We start from the raw sequence: 13,729 nt of genomic DNA on the forward strand, positions 1-13,729 counted from the left end.
AATATTCGAAGATAAGATATTTTGGGTAAGATTTTATTTCTGCTATAATTATGACAGTACACTTTTTTCAAACTTTTTTATTAACAGAAACTAGGAGTGTTAGTACACTGTAAAAAAAAGTATTGTTGGTTTAACTTTAAAAAGTAAGTAACCTGGTTGCCTTAAAATTTTAAGTTCATTGAAATTAAAGAATTTAGTTAATAAAATGAAGGAGATTGATTTAATCAACAGAAACTCAAAATATTATGTTATCTGAACCACATAAATTATCTAAGTTGATTTGACAAAAGAAAAAATGTTGTGATAACAAATAATGAAAATATTAATTTTTTTACAGTGATATTCCGTTAATTAAACCGCTTATTTTCTTCTTCTGTAAAATTCAAGATTTTGATTATGCATGATATCAATAATTTTTTTTTATAGATTTATAGATAAAATGTGTGTGTGTGTGCGTGTGTTTTAGCATTTTATTTAAGTTAACTTTTGGAAGTTTGCTGAGGCGGCCTCAGCAAACATTCAAAAGGGCCATGGGATGGCTTCAAATTATTTAATTACATTGAGAACAATTCTAGACAATTTTTACAATTCCATTATTCTGAATAGTGAGTAATTCCTATTTAATTCTCTTTACCAACGTACAGTATTTGTAATTAAATATATATATATGTTTTATATTTTAACTTTTTATCATTACAATAATAGACATAATTTATTTATAGCAAAAACTCTGTTTGTAAAACTGTTTTTTCTTTTCAGTTGTAAATCCCTACTGCTGAAATTTGATTTACACCTGAAAAGACAAAACCATCTGAAAGCTAGTCACAGTTTTCTTGGATTACTTCTAAGCAAAGCAAAATAGTGAGTGTAAAAATAAATTATGCTTTTATTAAAGATGATGCATCCCATGCATTTTTACTGTATTTTGAGCTCTTCTATTCTCACAACAGTAATGTAATATCCATTAGCTTTGACTTTAAAATGCTGCTACTGTATAAAAACCCAAATGCCACGCTTTATACCCTCCCTGACAGACTCTACCATTAAGATCCCACCCCTGGCACACCACAAGGGTAATTACACTGAGATATGTGCGCAGACTTCAAATGCACAGACAAGGAATCCAAGAGAAACAGACTAGAAACCCCACGTTTGCTCAGACAGACACAAACATTTATTGGCAATACACACGAAACGCTAACTGTAAAAGAACGAAGGATACATGAGGACACAATGGTGCATTTGTTTGTTTTAGGAAGCGTCCAATTTCTTTGCGTATATGTCTAGTCTTTGTACAAGGCCAAAGCGAAATATTTCAGATCTTTTTATGCGTGTGTGTGCATGAGTGGATACAAGCAAGGCATGGACACACAAACACACAGAGGGGTCAGAGGTCAGACTATACGACATTCCTCACAGCTCTGGACACACACCCATTCTTGACCTATGTTTTTGTCCTTGGACATACTCTAAAAACAGGCTAAACTATGTAAACAAACACATAGTTTTGTAAGCTGTCCTCTCAAGTGTTATCACACCAAGCAGATAGATTCAGGATTAGGGAAAGGGGATGACATTTTCCATGGGATCCACAGCAGCCTTTTCATATTATGCAAGAGAAAAAGTACATTTAATGGCTGTTGACACCAAGGACGATAACTATAATGATAACTAAATCAGCATCCACACTCATGGACGATAATGTTCAGTTTAATATAAGCGTGTGTTGCAGTTTTGTCATCTGCCACTTTAAATGCTCAAGCCTTTAAGTCGGAATAAAAAGGAAGTTGTGATAGTATTTTCTTCTCTGTTGTGACATATATCCAAGTGAAGCGGCTTCTCGAACAAGAAAAGATGTTGGGGCGGGATTGATTTTGTCCATCAGAAATTGATTGGATCGTTGTGGTTTGCTATTGTTGCTGTGATCTCATGTGAGTGACATGCTGTACTGCCCTCATGCCAGTAAACACATCATCAGAGAAGAGATGTTACTGCAAGAGTGCGGAGAAATTATTTTGAATAAAGCAGATGAAGGCACATGTATTTAAAAAAATAATGATGTGCATGAAAATCATTTATAATAAATACTGCAATATTCCGTAAAAAATAAGAATTGTCAGATTTGATTTTACGGTGACTTTAAAGTCGGATGGATTCTGATTGGCTGTTAATGTTTCTATTGATCATCAGCTGGGAAAAAAAATTGTTCTGAAAGTTCAATCCTTTGTGTTGTTATTGTTATACTTGTGGTATGGACTGCAATTCTTTTAAATTTAGATTGATTTTTAAAACTTTACCTTTATCGTTAGTATTAAAGTTATCATTCTTGGTGTGAACGGGCCTTTAAAAAGTCATTTTGAGATGGCTACTTTGATTTCAGTGGGCTGTTTTAAGACACTAAGGTTGATTTTGACACTGTGTGTATGTGTGTGTGTGTTGAGTTTCCTGCTAGCTCAGGTCCAGCCTCACAATTGCCTATTGTCTGGGCCGAGTCACACTTCCTGACAGGGCAGAATTCACGGAAGCAGGGACATAGTCCAAACAAATTCTTTGGGCTACACCTCCAACCCGGTTTCACAGCACCCGCCATTCCAAGGAGGCCTGTGCTAAGAAAGGGCATGTTCCCAAAAGGAAGTTAATTAGCGTCAAGCTCCTCAGGAAAGCGGGAAGGAAGCAGGTTGAGTCAGAAATATTACTGGCTTCTCATGCACTTACTGTAGAAAATATGGATGTGTTTATCCTCATTATGAGTTCATTAAGTCTGTAAAGGTTGTAAAGATGCTCTGTCGTTAGCTTCTGGGTTAATTTTAAATGCTAAAAATTCTCCAATAGCCCACGAACCACACATTAAACACCCCATCCTCCACCCAATCCAACACACACACACACACACACACACACACACACACACACATACAAAGACAAGAAAAAAACGCTTTCCTTCTCAGACGGCAACATCTGGCTTTCATAACCCAAGTCAACGCTCCTTTCCAGCTACTAATGGACTTTAAATAGGAGACCTGACCACTGGGCTCTGTGTCTGTGCCTTGGCGCAACAATTAGACAAATATTTGCTTTTAGGGGAAAATTGGATGGAGAAATATGAGAAAAATATGTTTGAGTTTGTGAGCGTGACATGTAATGGCAGATGCTTGTGTCTAATTGACAGTCACTGAACCCCTTAACTATTCTTGTCGGTCACTTAATATATATTCACACACAAATCACACACAGTATATCAGTGTATGCTACAGAAATGGAAAGGAAGGTGTAGATCAGAAATGGACTATTAAAACAAGACAGCCGGAATTCTCGGAGAGTTGAGTAATGTTCGGCAAGTTAATACTTCACTGCATGGATTCGTCACCTTTAGCTTTAAGCAAATTTCACTGGTCACCCTTTCCTGGTTATTTTTACACCGTTTTCTGAGACAAATTGTCACGAGGCTGAAGACGGATGAAGACTGAATGCGTGTGACAGAACAGCATCTCCCGGAAGGCGTGACCTCATGGCTTGGTGAGGAGAAGGAGGAGGCTAAGAAGCAGGGTGTAGAGATGGAGGCGATGGAGAAATGGTGACATCCGGACGACGACGAGACCCCGGTGGCGATAATGGTAGACATCCGAAGGCACAAACCCAGAGCCCAGAGACGACAGCCCACGGCGGAGTCGAGGGAGGGAGGAGCCAAGGTGGAGTAGAGGCTGACGTCACTTGGGGAACGACCGACGGAGGCGATGGTTTCTAGGAGGCCTAGGCGATGCTGCGGCGACAAACATCAGAGGTGGAACCAGAGTGCCCGAGAACTGAGACAATGCCGGTGTGATGGAGGACCAAAGCGTACCCGAAGGGAAGGAGGAGCCCGCTAAGTGGAGTAATGAAGCGAAGTCCGTGGCGGAGGTGGCGTGACGACTGATCAAGGGGGAGCCAATGGGACAAGGGAAGAGGGTGTCTGGTGAAGCCGAAGGTGTGAGGAGCCAAGGCGGAGCCGCCAGGTCGACGGGCCGAGATGGAGCGAGGTGATCAGAGGGCGGAGGCGGATGGTGGTTGCTTGGCCTGAGGCTCAACGTCACAGCATGGCATTCCAAGAGATTGCGATGGGCTGCAAACCTCCAGCAGAGGCGGGGCTGGAGGACTGGCTGAGAAGGGCGGTGACGGAGGCAGATGGAGACTTGACAGGGTCAAAGGTAATAATACATTGTCCATGCAGGTCTCTGTGCTGTTTAGAAACAGTGATAAAGGTTCAGAGTAAACAGATAAATCACAGTCTAAACAGTCCAATGTGCTGTCTAGCGATGAAGGATCCGAGCAAACAGATAAATCAGAGTTCAAACAGTCCATTGTGCTGTCTAGAAACAGCGATGGATGTTCAGAGCAAACGAAAAATCACAGTTCATAGTACTGTCTAGACAGCGATGAAGAACGATAAATGGAGTGGGATAGGGTGCCGATACCTCCATACTGAAGTCCATCAGCCAGTCCTCAGTCACTTTTTCCACTGGTATACCCTCGGCCACAGCTGTAGCGGGCTCACACCTCTGGTCAGACTCACTGGTGGGGCTCCTCTTCCGGCGTGAGGGTCAGCGCTGTCCACTTATTCTCGGCCTCTGGCTGGCGCGTCGCGGTGGGTTGTAGCGCTCCGTCTGCGGGGGGCTCGTACAATTCCTCCGTGGTCACAGGTGGTGAAACAGGCTCTGGGTCCGGCTCTGATATGGACCAGGGGTAGACACTATCCAAACACCGGGTGATAGCGACCCTCAAGTTGAGTCCAGAGGTGTCTGGGAGGTCTACAGGGTGATGATAATTTGCCCCGATCCAGAACAAGGACTTCAGGTTCTCGTCGTCGAAGGTGCTGGTGACGGCAAGACGACAGAAGTTTTTGGTGAAAACAAGGAAGTCCAGGCTCTCTCGAATTTGCCTGCATAATCCATTCTAGGTTCGGTCAAATGTACACAGGATTCAATACAAAGTGATTTTAATAAAACAATAAGCACAGGAGCAGACATAAGGTGTAACAGTGCATGTGTGAAACAAGGGTAAACACACACAACACACAAACATTGACCAACAACTGAGACTGCACAGGGAGGAACTTAAAGACATGATGGTGATGAACTAAATGATGATCAGCTGTGATGCTGAGTTATTGTCTATGGAAACCGATGAGTGGCGGGAAACGAAGACAAAGAACACATGTGACTGATGAAAACAAACTAAAAGTCTATGAAAACAGATCTATGAACAAACAAAACTGAATGCGTGTGACACAAATGTGTGCAGACTGCCCTCATAAAAAACATAAACAATGGCGAAACATCCATCGTTAAAGGGGGGGTGAAATGCTATTTCATGCATACTGAGTTTTTTACACTGGTAAAGAGTTGGATTCCCATGCTAAACATGGACAAAGTTTCAAAAACTAAGTTGTACGTTTGAAGGAGTATTTTTGTTCCAAAAATACTCCTTCCGGTTTGTCACAAGTTTCGGAAAGTTTTTTTCGAGTATGGCTCTGTCTTACGTAAGATAGGGCGGAATTTCCTTATATGGGTCCTAAGGGCACTTCTCCGGTAAGATCGCGGCCGCGCGCGCACTCTTAGACCAGAGCAAGAGAGTGAAAGCAGTTCGCCATCAAAGCGCCCTGCCCGGCTTTTGGGAAGTCAATGTCACCAAAGAAGTGTGTTTTTGGTTGCCAGGGCAAGACAACCCTGCACAGATTCCCAAAGAACCCGGCGTTAAGGAACCCGTGGATGGAGTTTGTTTTCCTGAGCATAAACGGAGTTGTGTAGCTGTTTGTTCCCTGCATTTCGACGATGATTGTTTTATAAACAAAGCCCAGATCGTCTAATGCTTAAGGATCGAGCAGTCGCAATGATAAGGTTCGCGGTCGTGCGTTGGAACCGGACGGTGAGTAACTGTTGAACAAATAATGTCTCTGTGTGTTGTCACTAGCTCGGTGCGTTAGCACAGCTAAGCTTCGCCCACACGGCCCGCCCCCAGCCGCTCGGTTTTTTCCGGAAAGACTCGGTACACCCTATCTTTCTTTGATTAATATAATAAAACAAAAGACTTTTTGGAGATATGAAGGATGCAATATTACTCTATAGGTACTCAAGATTAACATGAGATTGAGTGAAAATGAGCATTTCACCCCCCCTTCACCCCCTCAAGCACAATGAATTTAAAGGGTTTGGTCGTGTTGCACAACCAGGGACGCAACAGCAAAACGAATGCAGTCCAAAAAAAATCAGTTCTGACATAACTTGCAGTTTAAACAGCCTTTCTTAAAAATTGATTTAAGAATTTTCTTATTTATGCTACAAAGATTTGTGAACAAATTACTTGAGACTTCACTTGGACACCAAATTGGATAAGACTTTCAAAACAAAATATGAAATCGATTGCTCTTCAACAAGGTTTATATAACTAATCTACAGAGTATAAAAATATTACCAAAAAGGATATGAGACTTGACTTGCACTCGTCCTTGAAAGAATTGACCTAGACTCCACCTCAAAGACTTGAAAGAAGTATAAACATGTCTGCCATTACCTACAACAACAAGAGAATGACTACATGGCTTTGTTGGACTGATGGAATTTAATTTCACACCCAGACAGAAGTATTGTAGGAAGAAAACTGCTATCAAATGTGTTGGGTTGCATTTAAAAAGAATGAAACGAGAAAGAGAGTTTAAAGTCTTGGCAGGCTTCGAAACCTATGTGAAAGTAATTTCCTGAGGAGACATCCTTTTTCACCGGGAAAAATTTATCCTGTTTTACTAGCCCCCTTTCCCCAGCCTCCATCTCGCTTCCTCTACCCCCACTACTTTAAAGTGCTCTTGATCCTTATCCCTTATACTGCATTATCCACCTGTTTCTTGAAACCTGAAACATCTGCTTTCTAGTGATATCACTGTCTGTCATTGTCTTTCAAATGCGTATTTACAAGTAGGATTTACCCAAAGCCCTGTCACACTGATCCAGTAAGATAACATTATTGACATCTAATGGCCTAATTGTATTTTGCTGTAAGCAAGAAACACAGTCCCAGTCACATGGACAAAACATGGACAAGACCCGTCCATGTGATAACATAAACCTATGTGTCTACTTAAACACACGCCATGCTGTTCCTCTGTGGATTGAGGTAATTAGTCTCTCAAGCTCTCATCATGGAAAATACAGGATGATCAGTATCTCTACAAAGAGATGATGGCGTAGACTAAACACAAAGTGTAAGATGAGGGGATTCAAGAAGACACACTTTTATATACTTTAAAACAGTGCAACTCAAGAACAGGATGGGACTAGAGCGAGCTTTGAGAGGACAAACATGTCTACAGTCTTGGCGTATGATGGTAACACATTTTCATATGACAATAATTACTGAAACTTTTATCACGGTATTGAATTACATAACAAAACTTAAGTGTCACCCTCCTAACAGGTTTAATAGCTTACTCTCTTATGGCAAAAAGAATATTAAAATAAAATAAAACAATAGGCTACACAAAAAAATAATAATAATAAATAAACAAAAAAAAAAAATGTATGAAAACCTAACAAGTCTTTAAAGGTAGTTCATCCAAAAATGTAAATTCATCATTTACTCACCCTCAGGTTGTTCCAACCTGTATGAATTTCTTTCTTCTGCTGAACACAAAAGAAGATACTTTGAAGAATATGGGTAACCAAACAGTTGACCCCAATGACTTCCATAGTATTAAAAAAAACTATAGAAGTAAATAGGGTCCCATCAACTATTTGGTTGCTGACATTCTTCAAAATATATTTTTGTGTTCAGGAAAAAAAAACAAACAAAAAAACATTCATACAGGTTCGGAAAAACTTGAGGCTGAGTAAATGATGACATAATTTACATTTTTGGGTTTAAACATGGTAATTATAGCGCTGTAATAAACACCATATATAAAAATCTGAAGGGTTGTTTTAAGCATTTAAATACTGTTAAAAAACAGAAAGTAGAACAGCCTGCTTTGTTTACAGGGGTTACCATGGTGGTAAAGGCTGCATTTCTGCTGTTTCATAAGTGCCATAAACTTATATCGATGCGTCTACAGTCAAAAAGGAATAAACAAAAAAAAGCTCAAAGCAGAAAATAACTCACTGGAGGGCGGAAACTCTGATAACATTAGACTGTGATTACACTATACTCAATTACAAGCTTATCTTACATTTCTTAATAATCACCTCACTATCAAGAGTAAGCATCAAGTGTGGGAAAGAAAGAATCACATTGTTTTCTCAATGGCATTTGTCATCATCAGATCATGTGTGAAAATAACTCTGCATGTTTAAATGCCTTTGTGGACTGTTTGAAGCTTTTGAAGAGAAACTTGATATTACAAACTTCAACACTCGCTATTTGTTAACCCAGAGTTCATTACGAGGTAGCATACATAGAGGAAAGCCAGCCCCAGGACATCGCTCAAATCCGAGCTCCATAAACATTGCCATGATAAGCTAAGAATTCTCCGCTGGATCCATCCCCTTTTTGGCACTGATCTCAAGACAGGAATCACAGTTAACGGGCCTGAACACCAGAGGTTTCTGCGCAATCACTGCAGAAAGAACGCAGGAAGACAACATGGACATGTTAGAAACAGCATAGCAATTTATAGCTATTTATTTATTTCTTTTAATTTAATTTAAAGGAAAGAGCCTATAATTTAAGCTTGTACAGACAAAATACTTTAACTCCAGGGTTCACAGACAAGGCTTAAAGGAGAACTCCGGTCAATTTTAACATTGAGCTCATGTTTTTTGTAAATTTGGAGTGCTGTCAGTACAGAGAACAACGACAAAAATCGGTGTTGCCTACACCGTGTTATCCTCTTTTTAAAATTTGCACCCTGTTGACTTCAATGGGTCAAGTTTTAAACCTGCTTTTAGCCTCTTAACATCCTTGATGTGTCATTACAAGTGCACAGCCAATGTGAGTGATTCCTTCAGAGTGAACACGGTGAATCTGACTGCAGTAGATGTGAAAGATATGAATAAAAATGAAGTTAATTCAGCCAGCGCTCATACCTGTATTTATTTCCTGTTTTCGGTCGAAGTCCACAGTAGTCGATTGTCGAGTTCTCCACTGTTGCTTAGCTACCTATGATTACGCGCGTGAACTCGACAATCGACTACTGTGGACTTCGACCGAAAACAGGAAATAAATACAGGTATGAGCGCTGGCTGAATTAACTTCATTTTTATTCATATCTTTCACATCTACTGCAGTCAGATTCACCCGTGTTCACTCTGAAGGAATCACTCACATGACCTGTGCACGTGTAATGACACATCAAGAATGTTAAGAGGCTAAAAGCAGGTTTAAAACTTGCCCCATTGAAGTCAACAGGGTGCAAATTTTAAAAAGAGGATAACACAGTGTAGGCAACACCGATTTTTGTCGTTGTTCTCTGTACTGACAGCACTCCAAATTTACAAAAAAATGAGCTCAATGTTAAAATTGACCGGAGTTCTCCTTTAAGCCTAGTCCCAGACTAAAATGCATGTTTGAGCTCTTTTAATTGAAAGCAACTTGCACTCAGCTATCTTAAAATATGTCAGTGCCATTGTCTTGTCTCAAGACACGTTTCGAAGGCACGTTTATAAAAGATACTTATCTATATCTATAAATTACAGAAACGTCTGTCTGTCTGTCAGTCTGTGTGTCTGTAGGTCTGTTATTCGCATATCTCTCGAACCGTTAGTCCGATGGATTTCAAACTTGACAGGTGTCTCGCTACGGGCACGAGTAAGTGCAGTGCCAAGTTTGACGTTGTTTGGATTAGAAATGCAAAAGATATCGCTAAATATATCGGTAAAAGAAGCACATACTGGCTTTTGCCGCTCAAGCTGCTGGCCCCTCCCCCTCTCACACTGAGTGAGCACAGCCCAGGACCAGAAACAGAGAGGGTCGAAGAAGTTGCATTTTCTCTGTTCACTGTGTTCACTGTGTTCACTGTGTAGCCTGCTCCCTGAATCGTGTAGTTCACTTTTCCACATTTATTGTATGTCATTATGTCAGTATACTTACTTTCTACCATGCACAAATAAAAATGTCACTGAACTTTTGCTGTGTAATTGTAACAATGAGCACTCAAATACACCAAACCAACAATTACTAAAAACATACACAAAAACTGATTTTGCACGGGCACTTTGCACTGCTCCCTGAATCGACGCGCTTATTCATTTGTGGATGTTAACTGAATCTGTAAGTCAGCTCTGCTGTTTACTTCTGAATATTATATTTCATTCTGGTGCGCTTAACGTTATCGCTACTGTGTAATAGTAGCCTATGCTATTCACCAACTAAACATCTCCTATTCAATGCGTTCACAGTCTCTTTCACGGCCCACGGGCATCATTTGTAGTAGCCTATTCACAAACTGTTTGCTCAAGCATAGCGTTTTCTCGGAGTTCACTGTGTGCTTTCTACCATGCACAAATAAAAATGTCACTGAATTTTTGCTGTGTAACTGTAACAATGAGACACAAATACAAATACACCAAACCAACAATTACTAAAAACACACACAAAAACTGATTTTGCACGGGCATTTTTCACTAGTTTGTCCTAATTAAACTAAGGCCTAATCCTGGCTTAATCTAAGCCTTGTCTGTGAAACCAGGCCTAAAACACTGGACAATATTGGTGCAATGTGGGATTAAGGACTCTGTTATTTTGATAACATTTACTATTATATTTAATATTTTGAAATAGCTTTTATTTTTATGTTTTCAGATTTAATTTTAATTTTAGTTTACATTTCTAGTAATTTTATGTGCTTTTGTAATTATTTTTTAAATATATATATTACTATTTAGGTTTATTTGTCCACTTTAATTTTAGTTTTACTTCCAGTTCTTCAACTAGTTGCCAAGGCAACATTTCTAATTTTCATTTAGTTTTTCATCTAATATTTAAATTATTATTTTAATTCATGGTTTGATTTCAATGAACAAAAAAGTTTGAAAGTTGAAAAGGGGCTGGGCTTGCTTCATTGTTGACTTTGCATTATATAAAATAAAACTTATGTGAAAGGAAGAGGAGGAACTGGGGGGAAACAGATTGAGAGAGAGAGAGATTGGGGTGGACCAAGAAAAAAGGAAAAGATAGACTGTTGTGAAGTCAAAAGGGGGAGAGAAAAACCTAAAATTATATCCCTGCCTCCCTTTTGGGACCAACATCTGAAAAGTATCCAAAAGCTACATGTTATCCACAGCAAATAGCTGACATGCTTGAGCAGAGGGGATTGTTTACTCTAGGAAGAACAAGATAGAGCAGCTGATGGGACAATGAAAGAGCAGAGAGAAAAACAGAAAATAAAGATGAAAAGATAGCCTATGTGACAGAAATTATCTTGACAAACAGGCATAGACAAACATACTGTCCAAATTCTAGCAGTTGGTATTAAATGCAGTCAATGGCATTATATCTATGGGAACTGCTGCTTTGTAGTCCATGATGACTTTAACTCCCAAACTCCCAACACCCTCCCAAATGGCTTTTTCACCTATCCATCTCTAAATTCTAACAGCAGCAACAGTGGTTTTGAATGGATCAGCATGTTATTCCGGGCTATTTTCCCTCTCAATGCATGAGAGAACTGCTCTGAATCACAATCAATTTCCCATTGATGCTCATGCATAGCTCTTGGATACAAACTGCCAGACTTTCATTGATCTACTGATCTGCTTACATCAACACACTGCCCTGGGTTATGAATTATTCTGTCCCAATGGTGACACCAAAACTAAAGCCATAGACTTTGATCACAGGCCTTTTTACAGTTTATGCAATGCCTGCTGAAAGCAAACATCTTCAAACAAGGACGCAGTATTTAAATTTGAAAATGTAAGACTTTATAGTTACATTTCCTGAGCACAATACATGCTTTGATAAAAACACGAGGATAAAATGGAATCTTGTTACTGATCTGAGCGACTTTTAAAATCTTTCCAATAATAATGTAATGTTATGACAAAGTTTTATATGTAGTATAAAGCTGGGTGCACACTGCGATTTATAATAGTCCTTTGCGATTGTTCCTTGTCAGATTGTACAAACATGATCCCCGATGTTATCCACGTCACACTGTAAGATCTCAGTTGTCATTAATGTCAGACTGTACAACAGTCACAACACGTTAAAAACGGACGCAGACAAGAAGACTCATCAAGAGTTTTACATCATCAATCAATGACACGTTCTGTAACAGTGAGGATTGAAACACGCTGGATTGAAATGGTGGCTGTAAAGAAATCTCTAACGTAAATTTTGGTATTGGCCTGTCTTATAAAACGAAGACAATTTGACGGTCGTCGTAGTAGGACAAGTCCATAGACACAGTAAAAGAAATGGACACAGCGACCCCATTGGATTCAATGGAGAAAAGTGAAGTCAATTAGAAGCACTCACTTCCTGATGGCTGAGCGTACTGCGCAGACTCAAACTGAGCTTGACGACGTAGATGTGACGTGAGAAATCTGAATCATTCCCTTCCGAAACTTGCAGAGACAGAGAGCGTGAGTAGGAGGTGTCCATGAGATAGGAGCAGGAGAAACTTTTGCTAAGTATTCTGATTAATTATTTTGTCATTTTGCCTCCACGTCCCCCCGATTGCCCGCGAGCTTCTCCTCCTGTCCATACGGTAATTTCTCTACTGTGCGACAGAGAGTTGCATGGTTATGACAAAATCGTTAGCCTATTTTTACAAAAACTGCTTCTACGGGGCCATAAAGTAAGATACAAGGTAATGGAGCCTTTTATACATTTTCGTGTTTCTTTAGAAATAAATAATGGACAAATGGAGTCTTTAAACGCCTCAGATATAAAGTTATTCGCTGTCAAAGTGACGCCAAAATGAATGGAATGAAGTCAATGTCAATGGAGTCAATGGAATGCTAACAGCCGGTGGGGGTCTGCTAATCAATGGCGGCGCCCGGGGAAACTTCATTATTTTATGAAACAGTGCCCCCCTGGACAAGTCACACTGCAGGACTGTGAGTCAAATCTTCTGACACTGCCAGAATTTTGTTGGAGGTAAAATTGGATCGCAACGGTCATTAATCGGCTGTCGCTGATTCTGAACATGTCAAACTAACGATTAGAGACTTCAGATTTTAGCTATAGGATCAGAGGAATCTTTTACGATTTGCAAAATTAGCCTCAGACGGCCAAATCGTGGCCAAAATCGTACAGTGTGACCCCGGTTTAAGGTGTGTTCGACTTGAAGCAGCGCTGCGCAGACAGAACGGTGAATGACATCAAAGTTTGGCAAGTGCGATCAGAGAGCAGACGGCCCGTATGCTTTCGAATCACTCTCACAATACTTTGATGTCATACTTTAATGTCTGTATTAAATGTTATTTAGTGTCTGTAACATCTGTCTGCGCAGCGCTGCTTCAAGTCGAACACACCAATAGACATTTTGACAGGGTTCGTCATGTGATTTCAAAATGTCTGCACCCATGAGAGGGTACCGCTCCATGTAGAATAAAAAAGCTTTACCTAGACTAATATGCCTGGAATCTTTGCCTCATTTAAGTGTACATCATTTTAATGACACTTCCCAAAGTGCTATTTATTTTCAGCAAATAAATACACAAATAAATAGCCTACAGCTTAAAACGTCAGATATATAACACAACTTAAATAAATCCTTCTCCGTCTAAACGCGATAAGCAATTTATTAAGCAATAAAGCCGTT

The sequence above is a fragment of the Squalius cephalus genome, assembly GCF_949319135.1.
Source record: "Squalius cephalus genome assembly, chromosome: 19".
Taxonomy (NCBI): domain Eukaryota; kingdom Metazoa; phylum Chordata; class Actinopteri; order Cypriniformes; family Leuciscidae; genus Squalius; species Squalius cephalus.